A 26765-nucleotide genomic window follows, 5' to 3' on the forward strand; every position below is an offset into this window, starting at 1 on the left:
AAGTAACACTTCCTAACTCATTCTATAGTTTGGCTAATACCAAACCAGGAAAAGACATTATACAAAAGAAAAAAAAAAAAACTTCAGATCAAAATCTCTCATGAACATAGATACAAAAATCCTCAACAAAATATTACCAAATTGAATCAAAAATTTACAAAAATAATTGTAAGCAACTAGAGTCAAACCTCAGCTTTTAGAATCCGAAGCTGTTGTTCTATTGATCTTCCTTATTTATGCCATTTATTATGAATATATTTAATCCATGTTGTATTTTATAACCATTCTAGCATGAGATCAATGTGTGTAGTGGAGTAGGTGATGGGACATGGGAGGATGACTATGTTTATATGTAGATTCCCGGAGTAAATCATTTCTCTGTTCCACAGTAGCAGAGAGATTGAGAGCTAATTGGCTCATTTACAAGTTTCCCAGAAAGACTTCAACCACCACTTGTGGAATGTGTTCTAAGTGCCTGGCAACACATTTTCAAACATGGTCCCATTTAATATTCCCAGTAACCTCATAAAATACACACACACACAAACATACACACACTTATAAGTATATGTATGTGTGTGTGTGTGTGTGCGTGTATGATAGAATAAATAATTTTTTAAGGAACTTCAGTTATGAATAGTGATAGAATTTTGATGCAAGACTAGGTTTGCCTAACTCTGAATCTTGTTCTTTTACAAAATATTACATTGCTTCTCAGTAATACAAAACACTCACTGTTATTTTAAGAACAGTAAATTCAAGGGAAAGGAGTTGACCCATAAAGTTGAAAACACTTTTGAAATTTTCAATTAGATATATTTATGAGGAGACTTGAATAAGGACTAGAGAAAAAAGTGTTTTTTCTTTATCTTAAATGATAGTTTTCCAACGCTTGTTCCTTCAAATGGCTTGAGCCATTTCTATCTGAGTGGTTCTTGGCAGAATGAATAAAAGAGCCTCTCCATGACACCGTTCAAGAGTTGCTGCATAAATCAGGCAGCGCGAATGATCCCATTATCTGGTCATGGATCCCTGGCTGCAAGGAGATTGTGCTCAAGGTAAATCCAGAAATGCATCAACATAGGGAGGAGTTTCTAAAAGTCAAAGCCTGATTCCAATATAAGATGATGGGATGTGTGCGGTGACACAGGACAGATTAGAGTTTTCTGTAGTAAAAATTTATCACTTCAGATACAGCTTCTCTTTGCTCTGATGTTAAGGTGATAAGAGAATGCCACAGTGTAGAGAGAAGTGAAGGGATATTAGGAAGAATATGCAGATACTCAAGGGGCAAGAAACATCTCAGTTGAGGTCTTTGGGCCATTGAAATAAAGCAGAATGCCACACAGCTAACTTAAGCATTGGATTCATGGGCAGTTCTTGAAAATTTATTGCTCCAGGCATAGACCATAGATCTAATAATTTTCATAATGCGAATTGATTTGTATTTCAGATCATTTACGTTCATCACCAAAATGTGGATAACAGAACCTGACATAGCTCATATTTTTTTGGATGAATTCAATTAAGTCTGGCATCAGAAATATTGACCCCAAAATAGAGTATTAGTTAAATTTTGATCAGGGCACACGATGATCCAGGTATTATACTAAGTGCTTTAAATGAGTTATCTAAATCAAAAATGACAAGTCTCTAAAGTAGGTATATTTGCCATTCCCATTCATCTGATGAATCGTGAATGCCTGATACATAATATGTACCCGGAAAATCCAGATCAGAGCTCAAGCAATCTCATTCCAGAAAAAAGTAACTGGCATCCACTGATGTTCCTGCATATGCCAAGAGTTTCATTTCATGCCTTCAACTTAGGATGCCTCCAGTACTTTACAAATTTTTGTACATTTGGATCACAATCCTCTGTTTATAGGGTAACAGAGTTATGCTCATGAGGAGGGATTTAAAATGTGGCTATCACACAGGCAGTAAGTGGCGAAAACTTTTTTTTGAAATGATTTCAGTCTCCTTTTCACTATGTCATAGTGAATAAGAAAGTGATTGGTACCTGCTGGATACTTGGTAAAACATGTTTATGCTACTTTCTTCTATCGCATTGATTTGTATTTCCGAATGAGAAAAAAAGGTGTGTTTTTTTAAAATATATTTATATCTGTATTAATATCCACAATGCCTTCCATATTGGAGACACTCAACATTAGTTAAGTGAGTAAATGAGTAGGTAATAGATATGGGGGACGGGCATAAGTTAATGATTCAGGGGGTTTAATTTACTGTGGAGACTTGAATCTACTTCATGAAGAGCGAATAGTGAGGTTCAGGTTATTTTTCCTCTCTGTTGTTTCTGCTTTGCTGTTTTAGAAGGTGAAAATCCTAAAGTATGGCAAATATCTGTGACATCTCTAGCTGTTGCTCAGTTAGAGAATTCTATTTCATTTATAGCATTTGGTGTTTTACTATATGTATTGCTCTGTGATCATTAAAAATATTGCTCAATTTTTTGTGAAATGCTCTAGGAGTTTTAAAATCATGAAGATATAGCCTGAGTTCAATTTGTGGTTTAGTTTGCTAGTTGTCTGTGATACTTCTAAGTATCTACTGTTTGCTGCTTGTTTGTTTGTTTGCTTATTATCTGCTGTTAGAATATTTTGAAATTAAATGCATGTTATTTTCCAATGTCTTTTAATCACTATTTTTAACATAAAATATGAATGTCTAAGTTTTTTAAAGACAATTTAAAACATGGGCACACAAGTTTGATTTTTCTTTTATTAGAGCTAATAGAGGCTCAGACAAGACTGGCAGAGCCTGATAAGAGTATATGTCTTGGGACTGATTTGCCTGGGTTCAAATTTGCCCACGTATATTGTAATCTTGGGCAAGTTATTTGTACCCTTTATATCTCTACTTCTTCTCTGTAAAATGGATTTAATTGTAGTATCTAACCCACAGACCAATTACCTACTAAGCATACAGTACTTCAAAGAGTGTTTAGTTCAGAATAAGTACTCGACAAATGTTAGCTTTTTAATTGCCCGTTAGAAAGAGCCAGCACTCACACAATGTTTTGGCCACAACTAATTCATCATATATGTTTTTCATACTTGCTTAGATCCAGTAGGCATTTAAATTTATAAGCCCTGCACTAGGCTTGAGCATTTTGTTGTAATGGGTTTGAGCTGCAACAAGGCTGGATTAATCATATTCTCACTCTACAGCAAACTACTGCTGTCACACCATTATTAAGGCGTCTCTAATTTACATTTCCCTTTCAAATCCAGTCACAATTTCCTTACGTACCTCTAATAGAAAACTACTATCTGTAAATTTTAAAACTTTTATTTCGGAATATTTTAAAACTTACAGCAAAGTTGCAAAAAACTTCAGAAAGTTCCTATGTACCTTTCACTGTTTCCTATTGTGAATAATCTTAAATAACTATGACAATTATCAAAATTAAGTAAAACATTGGAACGATACTGTTCAGTAACTACAGACTTTGTTCTGATTTTACCAGCTTTCTCATTAATATTCTTTTTTGTTGTTGTTGTTCTAGGATATAATTAAAGAGTCTTGGTTCCTTTTATTTGAGGATGGTATTTACAAATGAATATCTAAGCACTAGGTGTGCTTATGGACCTTCTCAGCCAACTGACATTGATCATATATGCGGGTATGATACCACATGCATTTATATTCTCTGTAATCTATTTAGATAGGTTTGAAACTTGCAAAATAGTGTTTCTTTGTATATGCATGATATGTATAGGTGTATGTGTGTATATGTATATATGTTAATGGTCCAAAGTCCGTGTGCTGACACTTCAAAAAGCTAAAACTCAAAATGTCAGAGTTTGAAGTATGGAAAAGTTTATTGATTGAGAAGGTATCAACCAGAAAGATAGGAGACCTAATCCTCAAAACCATTTTAAGAAAGTACAGAGTTCAGGCTTCTTTTTTATCAAGGGAAGAGAAAATGGGAAGGGCTGTTTTTACAAGTCCCAAGCAGAATCCCTCTAACAATTAGCATGTCTAAAGCAGGAGCTATTAGCTTGAAGGCCATGGGCCAATGAAGACTTGAACAAGATGGAGTTAGAGACTGAGCATTTCACTCAGTTACAACACCTTTGAAGAATATTTTAAACCTGATAGAGCAAACCTTCTATATTTGCTAAAAAAAATTCGTTATTGTCTTGAGCTTCCACAAGCCTCTTTCCCTACCTAAATTTTCCCCAAAACGCAGTTGAAATTTCATTAGATTTCCAAATATTTATAAATTTATTTGAGAGAGAATTGGCAACTTTATAATATATTAAGTAATCCCATTCATCAACATGTCATATCTCTTTTTTCATTGATAGCTTTTTGCTTGTTTTATTATTCAACTCTTCCAGTTATCTCATCTTATGAGCTTCTCAAAAATACTTATCACAATCTCTCATAATTATATTCCATAGCTGGTACATAGCACACTGCTAAATTCATGAATAATGTGATATAATCATAATCAGTTTAAATACTTTATGTTCATTCAGAAGACTAGAGTTTAAGTTATAATTCTTTCATCAACTAATTGTGACTTTGTAAAAGGAATTGTACATATCTATTTCTCAATTTTCTTCATATAATAGATTAAAAAGACATTTGATCATTTACTGTAAGATTCTGATTTAAAATATCTATATATCTAGAATGTAGTAGAGTCTCAACAATGCCTAGTAAAATTAATATTAACTATTATTAATATTTAACATATTAATAATAAGTATTTTTTTTACTACTATTTTCTACCAGGCTACATTCTTCATCTGCATGAATAATGACATAGATGATATCATGCATGTCAATTCATTTTATTTGCACTGTGATACCAATGATATCTCTGTTTAAATTAGGTACCCACTAGTTCTAGAAGATGATATATTTAGTATATGTGCTGCAGAAGGGAGCACTAGAAGATGATATGTTTATGATAGTGTTTTAGAGAGCTTTTATTATGCCAGATCTGTGATAAATGAATACACGAAAAACACTGATCAAAATGAACAAACACTCTATGTGTTAGATGCAAATACTACTTGTATTTTACAAAAGATTAAATTTTGCTCTAGCAATTTTAATTAAAGAGCCCAATTTCACATAGATTGATCTGAGATTTAAACTCAGGTCTGCCTAAATCCAGAACTTCTGTACTTAAATACTAGGCAGAACTATTAAGCAAAATTAAACGTGAGCATTTTCCTTTTGCTATAATTATTGTGGAATAAAAGGACATTTAGACAAAGTTTTCAACAATTAACTGGGAAAGAAGGAGCGTTCATAGTTTAATCTCCAGCAGCACAACTTATAAAGAAAATTTCCTGTTTTTGAAGGTTCTATTTAATTGAAGATTTTTCTCTCCTTTGTTCTGTTTAAGTGTCTTAGCTCACCATTACAATTCTCTTCAAAAACTAAGGGGAAAACAGGCTATAGAATGGAATTTGTTTATGAAAAAGCATTCTACAGTGCTGTCAGCTCTGCCAGATGAATTGAAGAATTTACTGTGTGAGTGAGAATTTAATGCTAACACCTTGGGACCCATTGCCCAACTACGGGTTTTGTCAGGCAAACATATGCAGCCGCTGGGAAAATGCATGTACTTTAGCAGGAACTTTTTAGAGTCATAGTTTGAAACTTTCACGGGTTTCAAAGTGTCTTATTGCTTTCTCCTATATTACACAGACAGCAGACATAATTCATTCATACTTACTGTAGCACTCATTTCTGATTTGTGTTACATTTGGTCATAAACTTTCTGACACACTTTTTATTAGATTTAATATAAATTACTCACTAAAGATTACACTCAGATTACAAAATGGTAAGCATATTTTGGTCAAGATGCCCATTTATCCTTTTTGCTTTCAGTTCTGGTGTTTAGTATATTTTCTCCTGCCTGCCCAGAATAATTTAATCAGTGAATTTTATATTATGTCACATGACTATGTATACTTAGAAGACAGACCAGGTCAAGGTCAGATATGCACAGTGACGATAGTTCACTAAAAAAAAAAAAAATTTCAATTGAGAAATAGAAAGCAAATCAGTCTTGGATGCATGTGACCTAAGCTTTAGTTTTGTCTCAGCCAGTAAATAGATGTATTAGATATGAAAGTCACATTTTCTCTCCGTGCCTTAGTCAGCACAACCACCACCTCGCTCTTCGAGGAGAAGGGCAATAAAGATACTAGCATAGGTCTTATTTCCATAAAAATGTCAACAAAAAAGTGCTTCCAGATCCCACCCCAGTTCCTCTGGTACTCTCTCCAAGATGTGTGTGTGGTCCTAGCAGTCTGGGGTTCTCCTGATTAGTCTCTTATTTCCTTACTTGACTAAATTCTTATTATTGGCTTTGTGTGTCGAGGCTCTCTTTTCTCAAGCAATTTGTCTACTTCATTGTCTTTTCTCTTCCAATTTCTCTACCTCAATTATTTTCCCTACTCTTCCTCCCCCATCCCTCCCCTGCAGATCTCTCTTATGTAGCCCTCTTCCTCTCCATCTTTTTTCCCATAGCATTAATCACTTCTAAGAGAGCACGCAGTACATTCATTTATTTATTATGTATATTGTTTTTGTCTTCACTTAAAATCCTAGTAGAATTCCACCTACAAAAGGAAAATGATTCCTGTCTTTTTATTTTTCACTGATGAATCCAAGCACCTACAACAGTGTTTTACTCTCAACAGTCACTCAATAAACATTTGTTCGATGAATAAAGGAACAGATGCTGCTGGGGAACTGAATTCTTCCCCTATGCAGAGCAACGCAGGATACATCGCCATATTGCATTAAAATTGAAAGTTGTTTTTTTTTTTCTTCTCTTTTACTTTTTTTGTTGTTGTTGTTCTCGCTTTTTTCTCTTTCAAATAAAAGTCATCCTTCTTAAAATGTGGTTTTGTCTTGGGTAATTTATTTATCTGATTTTTGGATTTCGGATATTATATGTGTAGTGTTTACCTTGGTCTATGATTTTCTCTACAGGAGGCAGACCCCTAATCTCATGTGTGACAGGTTTTTATTTGCATATGAGCTCTGCTAGTCCCTTTTCCTTAGATGAGTGACCACTTCCTAACCTACACACTTGTAAGACGTGATTTCGTTACTCTTGCGTTGTTTTGTTTCTTCAGTCACGCATGTGGTGATGAAACTCTTAAAAGCTAAGAGCAGGTGTTTCAAAGCCACAGTATGAAGGCAACTCCACGTTTATTGATCACCGGTGCTAGTAAATTGACTTTTCCGATGAGAGCTTCTCCCCGCCACACCAGATGTCCATCATGCCTGTATTATACCACAAGCGCATTTCAAAAGCCACCTTCCCCGACTTCCACATATCTGTGGGCATTAACAGAATTGCTTAACTTGCTTTCTTGTATTATCTAGTTCCAAAGATTCTGTAGTCCAGTGCTTAATAGCATGGGTTTTTAAATTATAGAAAATCTACGTTCAAATTCTGTTTCTGAAACCTTGTTTTCAATTGTGTATCAAAACCAGTGTGATCTGGGTACGTAACCTATCTGCTTAGCAGTTTTCTTATATATAACATAGGGCTAATGATACTTATATTATGAGGGTTTGGTGGGAATTTTGGATGAGATAATTCATGTAAAATTCTTAGCAAATCATCTGATATAGCATAATTTCATTAGCTATTATTTTTTATAAATGTGAAGTGCTCCCTTTGCACACTCATTTGCATAGGAAAGAAGTATGAATTGCCATTTGAATTGTACCAGTCACTTCAAATAAGGAATTTACTTCTTTGTAGCACTGTGTGTGCATGTACATATACAGATGACATAACCGTTACCAAATTATCTAATACATATTCTTATAATTCCTATATGCTGAAATCAGAAGGCTACAGTCTTAGTCACTTTGGACAAAATTTAAAATCCTAGATACCTATTTGAGGGAAACAAAAGACATGAAAGTGATTTTGCCAATTTTTATGGTAAAATCAGTGATGCTTAATGTGGCAAAGCACTAAAACTTTAGCACAGGACATAGAGAATTATGATCGGTGAATTTAACTTCGGGTGGTGAACACAATGCAATATACATATGACGTATTGAACTGTACACTTGAAACCTATATCATTATATTAACCAATGTCACCCCAATTAATTTAATTTAAAAAGATTATGTAAACTCACAAAAAAATAAAATTAAATTAAAAGACTGTTAAAAACCTCTTTAAAAATGTATAATGAGTGGTTCTAGTTACTTGGCATTTAGAGATGTGAAGTTCTATTTTAGTGATGTCACTCACTGATGGGTTTCTAATTTTTACTATATTCTCATCTCTCTGATTTAACTCCTATCTTTTTATATTTTTATCAATTTACAGGTATACCTAACTACCTCGATTTATTTCTAGCTCTGAAGATACCACAGTAGTTTAGATTCTAATCCTTGGTAAGCCACCTATTATGTATAATGGGAATTTTGCTTTAGATTCTTCATTTACAAACCAAACATACCTTTTAGGGTTTGTGCTAAAGAGTAAATGAGTTAGCATACATAGAGCTCTTAGAAGAGGACCAGCCATATAGAGAAAGAGGGATAATATAAACTATTAATATGGTATATTTTAATAACTGGCATGACAAGCTACACTCAGCAACATCACACCATTTAATAAAAATATTGAGTGTTCCATTTTGTTTCTTATTCTACATGAAACATAGACTATTTATTAAAGTTGCTTCTAAGTCCCATTAACCCCACTGTGATTTTAATTGGTATTATATTAAATCCATTCATCAGTTTGTGAAGACTCAAATTTTTATTGGTATTAATTACCCCTGAATCTAGCAAGGAACATAGTATGTCTCTCAATTTATCAAAATCTTTTTACGGTCCCTAAACAAATGTTATATATACTTTATATACGTCTTATATATTTCTTGTTATTTTTAATCTGCATTTTACTTTGTAGGTTACGTCTATTATGATTTCTAACTGGTTCTTGAGGGTGTATAGGGAAGCTGTTGCTTTATCTTTATGCATATTGTATCTCCCAACTCTATGAATTTCATTTTTTACTATAATTGGTTTCCAGTTGTTTCAGTTGCATCTTCCAAAAAACTATCATACCAACTACAAATATTGACATTTGGTCTCTTCCTCTGTCTTTGTACTTCATATTTTTTTCTTTATAGGTGTTAAGATAATGTAAGTTAAAGTATATATTAGCTATAATTCATTCTAATATGACTATCCCAATTTCCCCTCCCTCTACCTCCATTGAGTGAAATGTTGAATTTTGTCATTCATTGTAGCTTAGAAATAATCTATTTCTGTCTATTTTATAGGGGAGAAATGATGGATCACAGGTGTAAATAGAACAAAGCTACACAGCAAATTAGATGTACACGTTTACTTGTAACCCAGGTTTCCTTAGTTGAGGCAGCCTATTTTTGGTACCTAGTCAGAATCAATTCAATAGATAAGGGCTCTCTGTATCTTTTTTATTCTGCTTAAGTTAGTGTTTTAGTAAACCAATGCTGGTTCTATCTATTAACTCATGTAGAAACAGCAATAGGAAAGCTAGTTCCATATTGTGGTCTAGGAGGAGATATTCTTGGATTTTCCCAAGTTGTAAAAATAATGAATTTTCTGCATTTATTATCACAAGGTATCTAATAAATAGTAAAATCTTAGGAATTCTTATAGTTTCAGTTGGCAAATCACCAGAATTCAAAATGTAAGTACTTGAAATTATCTTTCTCCCCAAGAGATAGAACAAGTTAATATGTGATGTGGTTTCCTACAAAATCTATGTAGGTGGATCCTGCTCACAGGTAGAGAGAGAATTGTTTTATATTGCAAAGAATTTGGTATCCCACTGACTTCAGTAAGGTAAATTGGCTGTGCCATCTACTTAGAGAGTATGGTATAAAGGTTGTTGCATAGAGTAAGACATGAGAGTTATATTCCCATATACCAACAGCAGAGGAAAACAGGATCAATTTTTTTAGAGAATTGCCAACATGTGCTTCAGTCCAAAACTGATGGTTATTGGAAAGATAAAGTCATAGTTTTTATTCTTGTATTGAGAAGAAGAAGAGGTTTTACTCCAAAAACATTTTTGTTCATGAAATCAAATTGTGTCTTTAGGAGAAAATGAATTGGATCAGAGATGTAGAACAAATTGAGTCCACTCAGTACAATGCATCTCTAAGGTGAAGAGAAAGTCATCTGAGGTTTCTTCAGGAAATTATATAAAGTAAAAGAGTTCACAGTTATAATATTTTTATTCCTCTCAAATTAAGTTACTAAGTTGGCATGGAAATCAAAATTTTCAAAAAAAAAAAAATGAGAGCCTACTATGCGATACGAACTGGATTTTTCCCCCTTGCATAGTAAAATTGACTTTTTTGTTTGATGAACAGTTATGAGTTTTCACACATGTATATGTTCAGGTAACCACCATCACATACAAGATACAGAACAGTTCATCATCCCCCCAAATTTATGCTCATATTGCCCCTACCATCACTATCCTCTGTCAATTAGTTACTAATCTGCATTGTCTAATTTGCCTTTTACAGAGTGTCTAGGTGTCATAATAAACATTAGGACTACAGAGATTATTAAAAACCATTGGCAGTGATTTCCAAAATGTAGTCTCAAAACCAACAGCAAGAGCATCACCTAGAAACTTGTTAGAAATGCAACTTCTTGGGTTCCACCCAAGACCTTCTCCATAAGAAACTTTGGGGCTAGAGACCAGCAATCTGTTTTAACAGGATTTCCAGGTGATTATGATGCACTCTAAAATTTGAAAACCACTGGGCTAAAAGTTTACCAGTTTGCTCCCATTAATTTTAACTTCTATAAGGAAGACTAAACAACCATTCCTTTAAGAATATTTGTGACCCTGTCAGGAGTTCTAACCCTGGTTACTATGTTAGAATCACTTGATTAAAAACAAAAAAAACAAAACAAAACAAACAAAAAAAAACAATGGCTTATTAAATTGAATGTAATTGGAGAAGGGATTGGTATTCCTAGACAGATTTTTTTTGGGGGGGCGGGGTGGTGGTGGTTATTTCATTACGACCTCAGAGTTAATGCATATTGTGATACACTGGGAGGGCATGCAATGCTAATTTCCATGGAAACCTCAGAGTAATAGAATGGGGCTCTTTTAGTTATTTATTCTTTCTTTTGTTGATTGATTGATTCATTCAATCAGTGATCTCTTAGCATGTACTACGTAGGCATTCTAGTAAGGACTGGCAATGTAGTGGAGCATAAGACAGGTGCACTATCTTTTCACAAGGAAGGTCTATTATGGGCATTGGGCCATCTCTCCAGACTGGCTCCACTGTCTTCTTTGTTATAATTCTAGTTGGATGGTTTGTTTCTGATTCTGCATGTCGAATCTGGAGGATATATGAAATTTCACTCCTTGGTACATGGTCCTCCTAATGCTCCTCTTAAGGAAATTGGGAGTATGCCAAGGTTTTATTCAAGAGCCTCAGTGAATGAACAGAAATAGGCATTTGTGGGTGATTAAGTATGAGGATGGGTATGGTTAATGGCAACAACTTAACGCTGTGAAACATTTTAATTTTAGGGGCATCAACGCAGTTAATAGTTTTTCTGAGTAAAGGGTGGAGTTTCTGTTTATTTTCTGTGGACCAGAAATTCAATGAACTGATGGAGGGCAAAGAGCTTATTCTGTCTCCTTGTGCTTAATTGAAGGCAGATTCAGGAAGGAAGGAGCTTGAGATATATATTTCCCATTAAAGGAGAAAAAATGAGTTTGTAGATCTTCCAATCCAAAACAGTAGTGGGATTTACTTGAATATTCTTGGGCCTCTTCTCCAATGGAAGGACTGTGATGATTGTACACATTACTTAGAAGACTTGGATAGACAGAAGGCATGACCATTTTTGAAATAAGAAGTTTGCTATGTTGGGGATGCTTCTTGAAAATGGTACATCTTCCAAGCAAGTGGCTGCTTTTAACTATCAATAATCCTGGACTGACAGATGTGACATACTTCAACACTTGGTGTAGCTTCTGCTTGCTACATGAATCATATTCTTAAATCCAAGTTATTCATCTTTTGAAAATAAAATCAGGAAGATTCGAATAGTTACTGTTACTGTACATAGCTTGTGAAGCAATCCCTTTATAATAGTCTTGTGTTTAGGCTAAAAAAAAAAGTGTATTAGTAGATGAACCGAGAGCTGTGGATGAGGCATCAGGAGGTCAGGTAGCAGCTGACATGTCATCTATTAGCCCTGTGGGACTCCAGAGGTTCATAAATCCAGAATAGTGACCCATGAATGTGAATATCCCATACAAGAGACAACATATCCCATTAGATGTATTCAACTATCCTAGCTCTCTAATGCTAGACGTTATAATTAACCTCTCCAGCTTTGATCAACAGAGCAGGGTAGGGTGGGGAGGTGGGGGCTAAAGGAGGATTAATCAATTTAGGCAATCTTTTTTTTTTCTTTCATTAAGAATAGCTCTTGCTAAATAAAACCATTCTATCCTTCTATTCACTACTTTTTTTCACACGATTTTCAACTTTGTGATGTGGTATACACATCCCTGAAATCTGAGAGAGAATGGTGCTATGTGAGATTCATAAACTCACTCCAGGAATGAACTTGAAAGTACTCCAAGTGTCTGTGTGAGATAGAAGGGTTCAGAGAAAATGATGCTCATGTCTTTTTGGTGCATGTGCTTTCTGTCCTTATCTAGTTAAAAATGCTTGCACTTAGCAGTTATTTGCATATTATATAGACATTTCCCCTGAAATTTTTAATCTTTGACACCTCGTATCATTATTAAACCAATCACCGTAATACCTACTTCAAAAATGATACATTATATCCCTTGAGTTTATCAATCATAGAACAATCTCAGTTCATCATCACATGAATTATTACAAAACTCTTTGATATGTGTACTAAAAAGGAAAAAGTAGTCTCTTGTCTTTGAACTTTTTAAGACAATCGCATTAGGGCTGAACTGTACAGCACTCTCATGTCAATTATAAAGACATGATTCAATGGTTCTACTCAATCCATTTGACTTACAGTTAACCCCACAACTTTTACTATTAACTTTACTTTCTACTTGTTTTAATATTTGACACGCATACTAAAAGACTGGCAGGATCTTGGAAATAGAATTAGAAATCAACTAGTATAGGGTTTGCCAGAGTGGGGGATGTGAAAGTAGGGTATAAATAAGAATGATTTTTAGTGAAACACGAGATGGTTTTAGATGGCATGCTGGCAAGGCAATAATTAACCTTGAATCTTACAGTGCAAAAGTTACTCTCATCTCAGTTTTCTTTCATTCCCTCTGGATACATCAAGGAGAATGAATAAGTATGCTGCTAATGTGTCTTCAACACACTTTAAACACTTGCTATTCTGAGACAGAGTGGACCTCAGCCTCAAACCCTTATGTTGGAGCATGATAAAGGTGTATATTTTGTCATTTTAAAAAAATAGTAATTTATATTTAAGTAAATACACCTCTTTTCCATTTATTGTATTGATAGTTTTCTTTTTAAATGTTTACTATTTAAACAATTTAATTTTAAAATATCAACAAAAAAAGTAAAGATATTATGTGGAGATAGTCCAAATCATAATGACAGTATGCCAATGATTAAAGTTTAGAAAATATTGATTTAGTGTAACACACTCATTTTGCATGTGGAGGACTGAATTTTTGAGTGAACAGAGTTCTTATAGACTTAATTGTGTCATCTCCAAATCCGTATGTTGAAGCCCAAACTCCCAGTCCCTAAGAATATGATTGCGTTTTGAGATTATATCTTTAAAGAGGCGATATAGGTTAAATGAGGTGGTATGTGTGAGGGTGGTAAGGATCATGGGTCCTTAATCCAATCTTACTGGGGTTCCTATGAAAAGAGGAAATTTGTACATATAGAAAGGACACTGTGGATGTGTGTGTACAGATGAAAGACCATGTGAAGACAGAATGAGAAGGAGGCCATCTGCAAGCCAAGGGGAGAGTCTCAGGAGAAACTAAACCTGCCAACGCCTTCGTCATGAATTTTCAACATCCTGAACTATGAAAAAATGAATAGCTGTTTTTAAGCCACCTTAAATATCCTGCTAAATATCCTGCCATGCCCAGAACCACCCCACAAAACAATACCTAGTCTGTGGTATTTTGTATGGCAGCCTGAGCTGAATAATAACAGTTGTAAAAAATTTAGTTATAGTAGGAGAGTCACAATTTTAACATACGTTCATTTTCTTCTAATCCTTCATTGACAGTTATTTGTGTGTTCTTCATTTATAGAATGTCTTGGGAATTCTAGAAGCAAATAAAAATAAGGTAGTCTCTGGCTTTGACTATATTTGAAACATACTAGTGATGCTAAATAATAATTATGTACAGACCCGATAAACAGAGCTAAGAGGAATTCAACTGCTTTTATCAAAATCTTGATTATGGATAGGAATTATAGTATATTAGTAATGAAGACCAGTGGTTCTCGGCTGGAAATGATTTTGCCAACCCCACCGCACCCCCAAGGGAACCTCTGGCAATATCTGGAGACATTTTTGGTTGTCAAGATGGGGATAGATGGTGGTGCTAATGGCATCCCATGGGTTGAGGCCATGGAGGCTGCTAAATATCCTGCCATGCCCAGAACCACCCCACAAAACAAAGAATCATTGGTCCAGAATTTCAGTAGTGCTGATTGAAAAACTCTGATGTAAAGAGAACAGAATGATGGAAATTACTTAGATCCAAAACTGTATGAATTTTAAGATTCATCCTCTATGCCACGTAACGGAATGTCAATACACAACTGAAGACATTAAAACTATGGCCACTTGATTAAAATGTACTCTATTTGCTTCTTTTATAAGATATGATAATAGCAACACCTATATCTTTGTGGATCAGAGAAACTGGGATGAGATGATGCATGCACAGGACATATACAGCTTGATGTACATTATCACTCCAATTACATTAGCATAGAGTGCCAATTTCTAGAGAACTAGCACTTTATCTGTTTGTTCCAAGTCCTAGGTATGAAGCTGGAATAAATTACACAATTAGTGAGTAAGTGGATGCATGAAGTAATGCTTGGGTTAAGCTCCCTAACATTTATTTGGAATATCCAGATTTAATATCTACTTAATGCAAGTGATAAAAGAGTAGCTCAGCATCTGACATAGGGTGAGACAAATTATATTATATAAAGCTGTCATACATTTTATTTATTTTAGTAATGCTTATTTACATTGAAGTAGTACCTTGAAATACTTGCCTTTGTGAATAAATATACAGACAAAATTTGGGTATGTTTTGCATATTAATTTATGAATTAACTCAGGTAGTTGCAGAAAATATTGTTGAATTGGTGGTCAAATTTTTTTCTTTTACCTATTTTTTCGCTTGAATAGATGATTAGTTTGTGATCCCATTGGGTACCGTAATGCACCTCATTAAAATTATCTTGTTTTATAGACTATGCCTCTCATGCCTCTTCGGTAATAAGAAGATATCTTTTAATATTTGGTCATACTCCCTAGGATCTGCTATCCAATAATGTCACTGAATGACTCACACATATTCGTAATTCTAACACATATGAGAAATAAGTATATCTAATACCATTTTCAAATATAAAATATAAATGCATCTAGAAGTCAACAGACTAGTATTTCATTTTTAATTCTTAACATGTAATTTAAATGTCCTCAGCAATATGGAATTATTTATCTACATATAGGGGTGTGTGATTATGAAATATATACATACATATGCATATATGTGTATATACACTATTTTGAAAAAAAATTCTACCTAACTTTTACTGAATACGTATTATTTGCCTGATGTTGTAAAGCATGCTATATGAAACATTTCCACAATTCTCCATGAAGTTATATGACTCCTATTCCCATTTTACAAATGAGAATTAGTATCTTATGTACACTTACATAGATATTAAGTAATAAAACTTAGGTTTAAAATCAGATAAAAAATAGGCTTTATTTAAACACAAGGAAAACAAGTAATGTATATTAATACTCCTAGGTTATTATCATTTAGACAGTAAAAATGAAAAAGGAAATTCTAAATTATATAGGCACTAATGTTAAAAGGTTTTGTCAGAATTCTAAAGCGATCTCATATCCTGAGATACCAGACCTGTATTTTCAGAGATAATCAGTTTTCTCAGTCTGTATGTTGTAGTATTTGTTGTTATGCTACTGTTTTCTGTTCTCTGCATGACAAATGGGTGCATCAACCTTCCATTAGAAGTTTATTGAAGGGTAAACAGTTAATCGAGAATTGAGTGTGCCTCGTGGAATTATTGCAACCTAAGTTCAAATACTGAAAACATCATTAATTATTTTTATGTCTTCAGAGAGTGACCTTCAGTTTTCTAATTATTGTTATAGCTAACAATAATTGCTAATGAAAGATCTGTGTGAAGAATTAATGAATTGCTATTTGCTATATGTGAAAACAAAACAAAACATCATTTCTGACATATATAGTAAGCACTCTCTAAAAATTATTGGCCTTTTCATGGTCCTATACATATCATTTTCAATGACTTCACAATCACCTCATTTAAATCCCACATATACGCTTGGGAAGATTGCCTTTTAATGCAGGAAGACTCTGCCAACATGGGGGTAACAAATCTAAAAATACGATAAACCTTAAACTAAAAATCACCTCTACTCCGACAGGAGTTGTATAGCTGCTACTTTTGTATGAATTTTAGACAGATTTCTCTTGTCTCGAGGGAGATACATAGCATTTAAAACCTTCATCAGCATTTGCTGGCTATATATCTTCCTTTGCTTTTTAAAATGTATATATAACTATACCCATAAAATAGGTTAATGTTTTTCAAATTCACCATAACAGTCAAACAGTATACATTTCTTAAAGCAGGTACTTTGGAATATCAATGAATTAGGAGATGGATTTAAATAAGTTGTGCCGTTATTATTATTATTATATTTCAAATCCACTTTCTTTATATGAGAGACCTGGGCAAACAATCTCTAACAGCATTTTCCAGTGTGACATTCTATGGTTTCTTTGTTCTTTCTTTTTTCTCTTTTCTTTGCTTTATACAGATTTTCTTAAATACTCACTTTTAGTTATCAGAGCCATTGAGAATGCTAAGAACTTGTCCTGTTTACTGTTTATTTTCAGCACTAAAAAGAACACCTGGTGTAATATGTTCAATACATATGAATTAAATGAGTGCAAATTCATGAGCACCAAGTAGACCTGATCAAATCAATATCTCAGACTGATATTTGGGAATTTGCTTTTGACTCAACCTCCTCAGGCTATGTTAGTGTGGTTAATCTGTAGTATATACATTAAAAGCATTTTTTTAGGAGATCTAATATGTGGAGATGATTAGTGTGATCATATAATGTACCATATTGTCAAAATGGAGACGATTTCAAGTGTAAACTGGGATCTTGATGATCATTATGACAACAAAGCAGGCATAAGTCTAGACTTTAATGGAGAAATGTAGACAAGCATGTATATCATACGATGAATGATATACAACTCTTGACTGATCCTTAGGGAGCTTTTGTATGCAAGATCTGGAAGTTTACTCTCCTGGGCTGAGTGATTTGGAAGCCAGTTGAGCTGGAAAATTTATCAGACCCGACTTGACCCAGAGGTGGGAATTCATGTAACTATTATATTCTTATTCAAGAAAGATGTTGAACAATAAACAAGTAATGCAAGGGAGTTCAATCATTAATGCAAATTTGAATTCATACAAAAAACATTATTCAAAGTATTGTTAAAAATAAAGATTCACAAAAACCAAGAACTACCATATAGATCAATATTGCCAAAATCCTACCTAGTATTTTTGTGAATTCTGTCTCCTTATTGGCACTTGAACGGAATAAATAAATATCCTTTCTCCATTAGAGCTCATTGCTGCCTTTTCAAACTTTCTTGCTTTTGCACTCCTCCCAACATACTAAAGTATAACAATCTCTTTGCAATTGTTTTCTTCATCATTGTTCATGATCCAGTCTTACTCAAAAAAGAATTATAAAATAATGACATCAGGTCTAATACTGTATTTGATATCTGTACTGATGGGAGGAAGAGGCAGCTAGGGGATAACTCAAAACTTTGTTTATGGAAAGTATCAGGGATGAAGTCAATTCCAATGTCACGTTCTAAGTCAAGTATTTATTTGGAATGCCAGAACAAAAGCAAATAAAATAGAGAAATGCAAATATAAAAGTGCAAAATCAAGTCAGGATCTAGGAGACACTCCAGAATGTTTAAGAGTTGGCCAGATTCCCCACCTATTGGATATTGGATATTGTTTGAATGATGAATAGATAGGTGTGTGTGTACGTGTGATTACTTTGGTTTCCTACAATCTTTCTTAGTAGGCATAGTGTGCCTTTCTTTTTTTCTTTTTTTGCTTTCAAGACTATATTTCACAGGGAGCCAAATGTGCATATAGAGAAGGCTTTTTCATGGTCACGAGGCTGAAAAGAAAAAAAAAAAAAGTGAAAAGTCCACTGCATAAGACACGGTACTAGATGATACCCAGACAAGACAGGGGTGATTACTGGCCACTTCAGGCACCTGGATGTTCAGTGTTTTCAAATAGAATCATCATTCTTCTGCAGAGTGTCTCTCTGTGTCTAGCAGCTACAAATAGATCCCAGAGTTGCCAGAGTTTCTGTCTTCTGATCTCATTATACAGACCTCTAAAATGAGCAAAGGAATAACTCCCAAAGGCTTTCATGTAGTTAATGGCAGCAGGGGGAAGTCTGCCTTTGATATTCACCTGTTCAGCATACCTAACTCACTTTGTGCCTTTCTTTCAAAAGCAATTAAATGGGGTTGTCTTTTTTCAAAGGCAATATCACAGGGGTGTTATTGGCAGGTCTCTCTCTCTCTCTCTCTCTCTCTCTTTCTCTCTCTCTCTTCCACCCTTCTCTGTGTGTGTGTGAGGGAGAGACAGAGACAGAGACAGAGACAGAGACACAGAAAGAGAACTGAAAACACCTCTAGCTTTTGGAATAAATGCTGTTGTATTTTGCAAAAACAAGCTTATAATTAAACCATGATAATATTGACGAAGCACATAGGGATACATCAGTATATTTTCTATAGGTAATGAAGTGCTGGAGTCTATCATCAAATATTAATCTTATTTCATAGCCATTCATTTATTTATTTAACAAATATCTCTTGTACACTTAGAACTGGTAATTCCTTGCTTAAGAGTTGGGTGAAGATGAACTACACAAGAACTACACAAAGGTATAAAACGGGAAGAAGTCTCTGCTCTTGAAGAATGTGTGAGTGAACAGGGAAACCCAACCTTTATGTAGCTCCGTTAAAAATCAGGATGAGTAACTGTTAAATCCAACTAGTCACCAAGGACCGGGATAATTCTGACTGGAAGTACAGTCTTGAAGGCAAGGGATGCCAAAGAAAGTTTCATCATCAAAACTGTCCATTTCACCAGGTGGAATGAGTAATGATTGGTAAGAAAGTGATGTGGGAGAAGAGCCTTATAGGAAGGGAGTTGAGGCATATGCAGAGGGTTGAAATACTAAGTTGAAAATATAACTGAAAGGAAAAAAAATAATAGTGTGCCCCAAGCTTTTGACCTTATAAAAGACTTTACTAGAGGAGATGTTACTAAAATTATTTAGTACTAGATTCCAGAAGTCCGCAATGATAAAAGCTATGAAATTTCATTAATTCTCTATATTCAAAAGTGATGCAATTAAATTACTTTGCAAATATACACACTGTGTTGGTGTCCATCTATTCTTTTTGAGGTTCAGGACGGTGTGTCTTGGAATTTTATTTTTGTTAATTTCCTGTCATTGTGTTTCCATTCATGAGTTATTTGGTTAAACTTTCATGGCAGTAGAATGTGTGTGCTGTGATATGTAAAGTACTTGAATCATTATGTGGGCCTTTGATTAATTCAATTGAAAACCAAAAGACTCAAAAGCAGACATCTGCTTCTCTCAGTACTTCTGAGCCTTTGCTAAGAGTTAAATAAAATTAATGAATTGAGTGGGTGCTTCTTGATACTTAATTTTTCAACAGTCATCTTAATTGTTAATAATTCCTAAGAGTACTGGACTGAAATATGAAAGGGGTGGATATTTTTTAAAAATCAAATTTTCACCAGGAAGCCAACTCCCAGAAATAGTTTGCAAAAGTCCAATTTAATGAAGGAGAAACTTATAGTTTAAAACTTAGATAAAATTTATTGAGCTATCCTACTAAGAAGGAAATTTTGCAAAAAGTACCATTGGCAGTGTCTGGTACAAACACAGAGGCTCTTTAAAGTCAGGGGAAGTTTGTAACAGGCTCAAAAACTAGCACAAAATAGGCCTGCAAAGAAAGATGATGATGATGATGATGATGATGGTGAAGGCAACGATGGAGATGGTGGTAATTGTGACAGCATTTCTTCTACTGTGAAAACTGTTTTAAATATTTTCTATAACATTCAACACTATCAATAACTTTACGAGGTAGGTCCTATTATTAATACCTCTATTTCACTGATGAGGAAACTAAGGCACAAAGAGGTTAGGAATTTGCCCAAGGGTTCACAGCTTTTAAATGCAAATATGACAGAACTAAGATTCAAACTTATATAGTCTGGTTCCAGAGCATGACTTTAAATCATATGTTTTGCTACTCTCAATGAATATGATTATAGGAATAAATAGGTAAAGAATAGCTAACAATAGTAGCTAATATACATTTAGTTGGTATATATGCCAGAAACTGTGCTAAAGATTCCACATACACTAACATATCCAATCCTCAAAATGCACCTGTGAGGTAAATACCATAAAAACTCCTCCTGAAATCCATTACACACATGAGGTAACTGAGGCTCAGAAATTCAAGAAGTTCAATAACTTGTCCACAACCAGTAAATGTGAGACACACTTTTCAATCCTTGGAGTCATCATCCCCAATTCTATACTTTCATGAATGAATCTTGGCCATGTCTCCCAGAGACCACACATTACATCATACACTAAGATACCAAACCATGCCACTTATTTTTAAGCTGGTACCGTTTTCAGAGTGGAAGGAACAGATTGTCACAATTACTCAGGACAACAGGCATAAACTGGATCTTTCTTAGATAAAGCAGAACACATACGTTTTCTTTATATACACTAAGTGACAGAGCACTGGACCCTAGATATACAGATCTGTATTAAAATAACTTGAAGTTAAAATCTGTAAGGGGTCATCAATTCTATTTGGACTTTAATATGCTTATTTGACAAAGAGAGGGGCAGTGTCTTAGTGTCATAATAAAAAAAAATGGTAGATTGGGTGGCTTATAAACAGAAAGATACTTCTGACAGTTCTTGAGGCAGGACGTCCAAGATCAGGGTGTCAGCATGATCTGTTATTGCTGAGGGCCATCATCATCATTGTAGACTCTTGACTTCTTGTATCCTCACATGGCAGAAAGAGGTCAAGATTGCTTTCTGGTATCTCTATTATAAGGTCACAATCTCATTCATGAGGGCTCCACACCTATGACCTAATTATCATCCGAAGGCCCTATCTCCTAATCCTATCACATTGGGAGGTAGGATTCACACTGAATTGTGTGCAGATACAAACATTCGGTCCATTAAAGGTGATGCTATTGCTTCTACGTGTTTTTCTGGATCCACAATTCTTCTCTAGAAACCCTTCCCTTCCCCTATTAGTCTCATACGTCCTTTGCTTCCCTCTGATATAGCTCTAACCAGAAAGTACTCTTATTACCTGGTTATTTGTTTATATTTGTTAGACTATAAAGTTTGGGAGGACATAAAATGTCTATTTTTGTATTATCTCTGCCTAGTATAATGCATGGCACATAGTAGGCAACCGATGGATGTTTACATGAGAGAAAGAAGAAATAAGGTTTCTTGGTAACAAAAGTGTTTTCATATATTAGCCAATTTAAAGTACTTTCAGCGCTACACTAAAAGTTAGGGTCAGCATTGCCAAGGAGAGATTTTTCGATTAAGTAGTAATATTCAAATGTTCATTCATTTAGTCGCTTATAGTAACTGTTCCCAGTTTTTCAGGCAGTAAGTAACAGAATTGGTGATTGAATCCACATTTGGTTAAAAGTATAGTCCAATTTCATAATGTGGTAGTAAACCCATCCGAAACTATCTCTGCTTGGGAAAAAGCTTCCAGTCTCTTGGGTGAAAATATAATGATCTGATTGGTTGGGCCGCTGAAAGCACATTAAGGGGGAGCCGTGCAGTTCTGAGATGAGGTACTATATTGGAATAGGTCTCTGGCCTTCCTAGATACCTTCTTCAAAAGTCAACATTTGTTTGGCTAAGTTCTAGTCTATGTGTTTAACAATTACTGATATTACATTTCTTCATAACCTGCATTAGACCCCATTCAAGCATTTAATCAATGTGTGCTTAAAGATTCTATACTGTTCCATTGCTGCTTGGGGGGGTGGGAGTGGCATGCAGTCTTCGAAATATTCAGTATTCAGTGGTCTTTCTTGATAAATAATTAGTCCCGATAAGCCTTTTCAATTCTTGTGGTATGAATAAAGAAGAAACCATTTGTATCTGGTTAGATAAAGTCTCTTAAAAAGTTGTCTTTCCTGAAGGATGTGGGTCCCAGGAGAGGATCAAGTAGTGATTTCACTTGAATTAATCACAGACACTAACATTTAAGCAAATTAGGCTATTACCTTAACTTCCAAATTAGAGACAAACAGTCCTTTCAAGTCATTAGAAAGTTGTTTTTATTTTTTTTTTCAGATAATATGGCTAACTCAATATTATCGTTTCATTTGGTTGTGATCTATACCTGAATCCAGTCATTCCAACACTATTTGATGATAAATGTCCATTGTATAACCAATTGGTTTGGGCGTTCAGATTAATTTTCTATCCTATTTCTTTATTTTTGTTTTTGTTTTTACTTTTATTTTTATCTTTTAAGAGCGCATTCTTCTAGAAAGCTTTCCTTCCCCCTCCCACCAAATCTATGGTAGCGCAATTCTAGCAAATTAAATCTGTGCTAGCAAGTAGATAAAACAAATAAATGGCTTAAAAACATCACAATCAAGTATGATAATGGCAAAGTGTTATACTTTTAATAAATGATTAGGAATGGTTGTAATGCAAAGATTTATTTCACAGAACAAAAGCACTTAAGCAGGAGTTTATATTACTGCTATGCTTCAATGATGATAACATTGGGACTTCAACCTGCATAGCTACAATGATTAATTAACGGCCTCGTTCGGGATGAGCGAGCACCATTATTGTTCTTAAATAGAAAAAGTCAGATAACCATTACTGATTATTCCTCAATTCCCAGTCTCACTTGTTAAAGACTAAAGAATGCTAAAGTAGGTTGTGTAATTTCCAAGCTGCTATGAGAAGCAGAAAAGAACAGAATTTCTACACCATGTATGTAGGTGACAGATTAGTTAAAGTTTCAAGTTAGCAGTAAAGATTTCTTAGAAGGTCTGAATATAAAGCATTCCTATCAGTAAGATTTTAACATTTTTGAAGACAGTTTAGTTAGGATTCCAATGTATGCTTCAAGCTATATTTCTCTGTCCGATACAATTAACTCCCATGAAAATAAAAATGATAAGAAAAAATAACTGATCAAAAAACATAAACTCAGTCAATCTAATGAATGCATTTTCCATAGTCATGAGCTTTGTTTACTCATGATTTCTATTTTGTTTTCTCATTTTCTGGGGCATAAATGAATTATATCAGGTCACTTTCTTTCTTTTTAAAAAATCATACCACTTCACTTATTTTTCTGATGCACATTTATTTGGTCAAGTTCTATGGAGTTTAGAGACACTCTTTCTGAATCTTGGAAATGCTTCTACCAAATCTCCTCTGGAAATTTTCCTACCAGTTTGAAGATGGAGAAGTAGATGCCAAGAATATTTCTGAAGGATCATTCTCTTTGGGATTCTGTTGCTGGCAGGATGTACCTGTTACACCAATGGAATGCCGCTTACAGGCCCTAGGATACCTCCGAGCTGAGATGCTCTGAGTCTGGAACAACATAGGAACGTGTCTTTTGCTCTTGACCATCAGGCATGATGAGGGGCACTGTACTCTCTAGGACTGTCTGAATTTCAGTAAGTGCTGGCTTGGTAGCTGCCATAGTAATCACGAAAAAAAATTCCAAAGGGCAGAGTTTGGTTGCTTTTATTTATTTTTAAAATATTTAACATTTTCCTAATATTTAAAGTATTTCATTATATTATTGCTATTTTAGAAGAGCATAGTCACACTTCTTTTTTTTTTTTCCAATGCTTACCGAGTCATCAAACCATTTTGCAGATGAGGGAATGGACCCTGGAAGTAATGAATTCTCTAATATAGCACCGCCAGGAATGAAAATGACAAGACTCGGAGTGGGTTACCTTCTTAAAGTCTAAGATAAAGAATGTGCTTTTCTTCTATAACATATAATATATCCAGGAAAGTGATGTTATTATTCATTTATTCAAAAGCCATACCTGCTCTAGTTCTAAAAAGTATCAGAAACTATTTGTAAACTATGAATATTAAATAGGGACATGGGTTATAAAAATAGCAAAAACTTCAAAACTAACTCAAGTAATTTTTAGAGGAACAGTTAATTCAAGTGCATTCATACAATGGAATTTTATGCCAGCCTTAACAAGTAAAGAGGTAGATTTGCATACATCACAGCATAAAGATCTCAAAGACCAAAGACGTATTAATTAAGTGAATCACCTGATGGGACTGAGTGTATGATCTTGTTATGTACTATAATAGTGTATCTGTGTTACTGTTTCTGTGTATAGTCATAAATAGAAATTTGTTTATTTTTTTAATGTTTGATACCAAACTACAGCTAGCTACATAACACAATTAGTCAAATAGTCTAGGGCATGTGGTCCAAAAGACTAAAGGTGGTTAGTTAGGTTTTAGTCTATATTCTATATTATTTTTGAAGCTTAAAAAACATATACTTGTTCTTTTTCTTGAAATTAAAAAAATACAAACAAAACGAAAAACAGTAGCCACCTCTATAAGAAACATTTACCATACAGGATAAAGGCGAGGTTATTTCATAAGAAGCCTTGTGCAATTACCTCCCTTCTTTTACTCCTCACTGAATCCCTAGCTTCTCCTGATTAACTAATTAATTTTTAGTGCATTTTCCACATATTCCAAGTTAAAACTTTCTATAAACCCAGACTCCTGCCATTGGGGTGTTCTGACTAGCACAAGGTACTGGATGAAAGAAATCTTTTGAGAGTTTGTCCTTTCTCTGCCTGGTCTGCCCCCTAATCAGTGCTTTCCCTGTGATACTGTGGGTATTACCAAGGACACCCAAATCTGGCTATTTGGTCATCTGCACAGGCTTTCTGGGTCTACTGATGGATCTGAGAAGTACTTCAGTAATTTAATTTTCTGGTTGGAAGGACATTTTGAACTGAAGATATTTTTTTTTTTTTGATACATCTTAAAAATCACTGACTTTTAGTTATCCAAGGGACTTCAGATTATTCCTTCCAATCACTTAATTTGGCAAATATTAAAACAGGTTCAGAGCAGTTAAGTGAATTTTCCAAGGTCACAGAGCAAGTTATTGGAAATCATTGTTCCATATATCAGGATATTCTCTTGGCTTGTTAGCTATAATCTAATGAGTAGAATTTAATCTTCTTGTGATCCTTAGGGCTTTTGCTAGGCCTGAAATCATTGAGAATATCGGTGACTAGTATATAGGGAAGAGAGCTGAATGATGGGTTAATGTTGAAATTTTTTTTTATCTTTCTTGTAATATTTAAAATAATTAAATTATTTTCTCCACAATTCCTCTTGCCATTTTACTCTTTTCTCCTAAAATTTAATTTCAAAAAAAAAAAAGAACCTTTTTTGCTCCAAAAAAGTTTGCACTGGGCCATGTTCTAGAAATTTGAACTTCTACTGTTTTTTAATTCAACTTCATAGAATTTAGTCATCATTTATAGTAAGAACTTATAGGAATTTGTTCAGGCTCTTTAACCCTTTTCTGCTTTAGATCCCTTTTCACAATCTTTTTTTTTTTTTTTTTAATGATTAGACTTCTCTTCCAAGAGTATCCCTATTTTAAGAAGCAGTGGATATGTTTCCTAAACAAATTTATTGGACCTTAAATGTAACTCTTTACTCTACTGCGGGTCTCTGCTAGTCTGAGAACTCTAGGACATGAATATTTTTATAAGAAGGAGGATTTTAAAAAAATGAGTCTTGTAAAAGAGCCTCATGGTTTGCTGAACTTACATTGGTTTCTGTGAGTGAACTTTGAAGTTATTTGTAAAAAAAAAAAACAAAACTCTTTTCCATCATTAAATTGAATTTTTAAATGATACATATGTTCACAAATAACTGAGAAGATCTCATCCGCCAAATCTCAAAACAGTTTGCCAGATGTTGGGCTGATAGGCTCATAATCACTGAAATAAGTAGGCTTCTAGGAACCTCTACCCATCAATGTAACTTTTTTCTTTCTCTCGGATTCCCACTTCCTTTTAGACTTTAATTAATCCCCACCTCTCTAGTCCTTCTGGGTTATATGGATGCTATAACCGTTCTAATTATTATGTATGAGCACCTGCTTTGTGCACGGGCCTGTGTCGTGTGCTATGTGAGACTCCAGGGGTCCACG

The 26765-nt window shown here is 34.3% G+C and overlaps 1 pseudogene; it reads right to left on the reverse strand.

Annotated features, from left to right (window-relative positions):
* The window catches only part of LOC105289876, a 35889-nt pseudogene extending 11647 nt beyond the window's left edge, over window positions 1-24242 (reverse strand).
* Between the last annotated feature and the right edge of the window lie 2523 nt (window positions 24243-26765).

The sequence above is a fragment of the Pteropus vampyrus genome, unplaced genomic scaffold (genome assembly GCF_000151845.1).
Source record: "Pteropus vampyrus isolate Shadow unplaced genomic scaffold, Pvam_2.0 Scaffold29, whole genome shotgun sequence".
Lineage (NCBI taxonomy): Eukaryota > Metazoa > Chordata > Mammalia > Chiroptera > Pteropodidae > Pteropus > Pteropus vampyrus.